Source organism: Nematolebias whitei, chromosome 9, assembly GCF_014905685.2.
Source record: "Nematolebias whitei isolate Nwh7 chromosome 9, NemWhi1, whole genome shotgun sequence".
In the NCBI taxonomy this organism is placed as follows: domain Eukaryota; kingdom Metazoa; phylum Chordata; class Actinopteri; order Cyprinodontiformes; family Rivulidae; genus Nematolebias; species Nematolebias whitei.
The window spans coordinates 25,142,453-25,147,036 of record NC_056506.1 but is presented as its reverse complement, the minus strand read 5'-3'; positions in this window follow the sequence as shown (position 1 = coordinate 25,147,036).

Genomic DNA, 4,584 nt, shown 5'->3' with positions numbered 1-4,584 from the left:
ATATCAGTAATGTTTGAATCACATTATTTGTAACAGGTTTGTGGTGGATGACTCATGAACATTTCTGTCCATTTTGGGAGTGTTTTATAATATAGACACAGATTAAATAAACTCCTGGAAAATGCTTTTCATCCTACATGCCAAAGAGACAAAGTAAACATTTTGAATTAATTTACCAATATTTATGATATTAAACAATGCATTTTATGTTTATTAATAAAGGTAGGAAAACAATGTTTTCAAGCTGTATTTCAAACCTTTTGAACTGAAGTTAACTGAACTGAGAACCTATTAATATCAGCATGTTGCTGCAGTAACACACATGACCAGCAGGTGACACTGCTCTTCCATTCCCCACTACTAATGTCAGAAAATTGAAAGAAAGCAATAATCCAGGGACATGTAGAATTTTGAATAGTGCCAATCCAAGGAATTACACACTCTTACAATGGTGGAACGTGGGTAGAAACACAACACCCTCTGGTTTGTAAAGATTCCACACAGAGGGAACACTGAGCAGGGTCAGCTGTAAGATGGCTCAGTAAAAATTAGTGAATGGTGAAAGCCCATACGCTTCATCAGCTTTTGTTCTTCTTAGATCCTGCGAAACAGTGATGGGCAGAGCGTTTGCTCACTGAACTTGGGTTTTTAAGAAACAATTAAAAGATTGAGTGCAGAGATTGGAAAGATGCCAGATTTGTGTCTGACTGAGCAAAGCCATCTCATTCACTTTCTTACAGGCAAGCTGGTTCTTCTGCTGTAATGACCCAAGATAAATATATATCCTAAAAAAGGAGAGCATGATAGATAGGAAGATGAAACAGACATATTCTCTGTTAGAAAAGCAATGCAAATAACACACTAAAGCAGGAGAAATATGTGGAAGTGTCCTGTTATACTATATTATTTCTGAAAAAAAAAAAAAAAAAAAAAAAAAAAACTCCTTCAAAAACAAAACAACAAAAAAACAGATTTCTGCTTCCAGATGCTTAGAAAGGAAACCACCATCCCTCACCCAAACACTCGTATGTCACAATAAATAAAGAAGCTCATCTCGGCCTTTGTACAGCAGTAAACATCTGAAACCTCTTTAGTCTGCTGCAGGTGTAGGGGAACACCTCACCTCAGAAAGAGATCACCTCACCTTGAAAAACAATACTGTGTTTTCATGTTGAAACTGTTTAAAATAATATTCATTCTGAATGAACAGACATCATTTTACAAATATTCGGCTCAGCTCACAAACTTCCTAAGTTGACATAATGTAATAAAAAACATGTTATTGTGTTAACCTCACTAACCCAATATGAACTATTTCCCCATGAAACAGAGATTGTTCTATGTCATATAGGCTTCGCCCTTTAAGGCTGTCGCTGATGGGTTTATCCCGTTATGCGCAAGCATCGTACTGAAAAAATTAGTCCACGCCCACCTGCTGTGTGGGCCCCACCCGATCCGTATAAATTACGTTAAGAGCGGGTAATCTGCTCCCATTTTTCTTCAGCAAGCATAATAAAACAAAGAAACAACTGACCTTTTCGTCGAGATGTCCAGCTCCAGCACCATCCGTTTGTGTCCCTCTTGCAAGACCGGCTACTTGCTTAGCTTCGACCGGCACGACACCTGCGAGGGATGCCTGGGTCCCCGCCACGTCGCTCGCGCTTCCTCCTGCCGCCTCTGTGACGAGCTTCCACCGGAGGAAAGGCAGAGGAGAGCAGCCTTGTTTAAGGCTACCATCGAGGACTGCCTGTCAGTGGCGGGAGACTGTTCGCTGGACGACGCCATGGATTTCTTCGACGCCGGCTCTCGGAGTGAATCGGATGATTCCTCTGGGACCGGTGACGCTAGCAGCAGCCCCGACGCTTGTTCCCCCCCGGGGAGCACAGTGTTGGAAAGAGGGAGGCCGAGCGGATGCTCGACTCCCCCGGGGTTTCCCGCTTCAGCGACCACATCGCTCCCTGCCGTGGGCGCGCTCCTCTCGGAGCTGCCCGCCATTATCCGGGAAGCTGCTAGCGTTAAGGGGCTCTCCGTCCCCTCCCCCCCCCCGCTCAGATCGGATGATCTTGCGGGAAGGTTTGGCTCCACGCCGGCTCGCCGTCCTGATCCCATTTGGCCTCGTTTTCCAGCGGTGACAGCGTACTGGAACGAGGCCGCAGCCGGTCCTGGTAGGTTAAGGGCGCCCGTCTCCACTTACGCCCCCATCACCAGAGTGGAGGGGTTCACCGAGCGGGGCTATCCCTCGGTACCCCCCCTCGAGCCAAGCCTCGCGGAAGCCTTCGGAGCGAAGATGTCCAGGCTGGAGAAGCGTCCCGTCCCTCCGGGGAAACACGACCAGGTGGCGACCGCGCTCTCCAACAGAGCCCACCAGTGTGCTTTTCAGGCGGCCGCGGCTAACAACAACGTGGCGCTGTTAGCATTTAGCATGTCGAAGAGGCTGGAGGCCTCAGACCTGCCGGAGGAGACAAAGAGCTCCCTGTGTAAATCGGCAGACGCCGTCCTCAACATGTGCGCCCCTTCCACGGTTTGCCTGTCGAGGATTGCTTCATGGATGACGGTAATCCAACGCTCCATCTGGCTCCGTCACTCTCCATTGCTGCCGGAAAAGCTGCACAAGGACCTCATGGAGGGCCCCATCTCATCGGACGCGCTGTTCGGAAGCAGCTTGAAGACCATGCTGGCGAATTCCAAGCAGTCGGAGGAGATGTCGGAAGCGGTACGCCATCTCATCAAGCCGCGCGGCTCATCCCGTCCCCCAGCCCGCTGGAGGGATCGTCGAGAGCAGAGGCAGAAGCACCGACGCTCCACGGCAGCAGCAGCTTCGTCTCGCCCAGCTCCACCACCAGCCCCGCCCGCCAGAGACCACCCCTCCTCAGTCCGGCAGCCTGCACTTCAGCGTTTCCCCAGAGATCGCCTGCAGACGGCGCTCGGGCCCAACAAACCGCAGAGCTCACGAGGGAGAAGGTTTAAGAAATGACGGTCTGCGGGGGATGTGTGTATGAACGAAACAGGAAGTGAAATAAATGATTTTTCAAAAATCAAAATGCCTGTTTTTAGCCAGTCTGTAAGTTCGGATGAGCTCACAGCCGCTACACACACATCCTCCACACAGAGAGAGCCGGTGGCCTTAAATAAAGGTTTTTTTTAACCCACCGCCGCTCCTTCACATGCCCAGACGCTCACGTGACACCACGGTAAGCGAAATATCTTGTTGTCAATCAGAACCGCACGATCACCACTCAAACGGTGTTAAACGCGCACCCGAGCGAGACAAGCAATCTCCATCCAAACGGCGCTGTGTTAATGATACACGCACAGCTGCCCAGCGCTCACCGGCTCACATCGGGATAAATGTGGGACCGCAGGCCGGGTCCGGTGGAGGTCCCCGCTCTCAGCAAAAACAACACACGCTTTTCCTGAATAAACGCGAACGGCCGTCATCCATCGCGCCTCAGCGATCAGCAGCTCACGGCGACATAAGCGTGAGACAGCTGAATGAATCCAACGACGGGCCCCGCCCTCAGCGAGAGCGGCGCGCGTCCCTCCAGAGGAAACGTGCGTTCCCGCGAAGTTTACAATCTTCACTTCGACAGCACGGCGTTGATGACGTCACGCCCTCCACCTCTCAACGTTCGCACAGCGACGTTAAACGTCATCAGCTGGCACACGCTTCGCCTCAGCGCACACCGCCCCGCCCGGACATGAAGGTTGGTCCGCGATCCAGTCACAGCGCACGGGCGCGCGCAGAACAGCCCTTTCGAGAAAGCCTCGCCTTGGGTCACGCGGAAAACATTTCCGCGACGCAAGACGGCGGTCGAGGCGGAGGTTTGGATGACATCCGTTCAAAACACGGCACATCATTTAAACGCACGTCCACTCCACGAACGTCACGCAGAGTGGCTAAAAACATGCTCACCGGACAGATGGATGGACAGAGTGTTATGCAAGGGTTACACGCTGCAGTTTGCAACCCGACCCCCTCCGTTCGGAGGAGTTATAGAGACGGTCCTGTCATCACCAGACCAAGTCTCAGCCTTAAATGCAGAAGTCCAAGAGCTTCTGATAAAAGGTGTAATCTCAAGAGTTCCCAACGAGGAGGAAAACACAGGGTTTTACTCACGCTACTTCCTGGTCCCCAAAAGGACCGGAGGGATGAGACCGATTCTGGATCTGTCAGCTTTCAACAAAGCGATCATGAACAGACCGTTTCACATGTTGACGAACAGACAGCTGTTGGACAACATCCAGAAAAACGACTGGTTTGTTTCCATCGATCTAAAAGATGCCTATTTTCACATACCAATCATCCCAAAACACAGAAAATTTCTGCGTTTCGCCTTTCAAGGGATGAAGTACCAGTACAACAGGCTGCCTTTCGGGTACTCCCTCGCGCCTCGTACGTTCTCAAAGTGTGTGGAGACAGCTCTGCATCCACTGCACAGAGCAGGGATGAGAGTTTTGTTTTACCTGGACGACCTGCTGCTCCTGTCTCACTCCAGACAGGAAGCATTGATACAGGCTCAGGTGTTGGCATCACATCTGCTAAATTTGGGCTTCGCCATAAATTGGAAGAAAAGCTCGATTTTC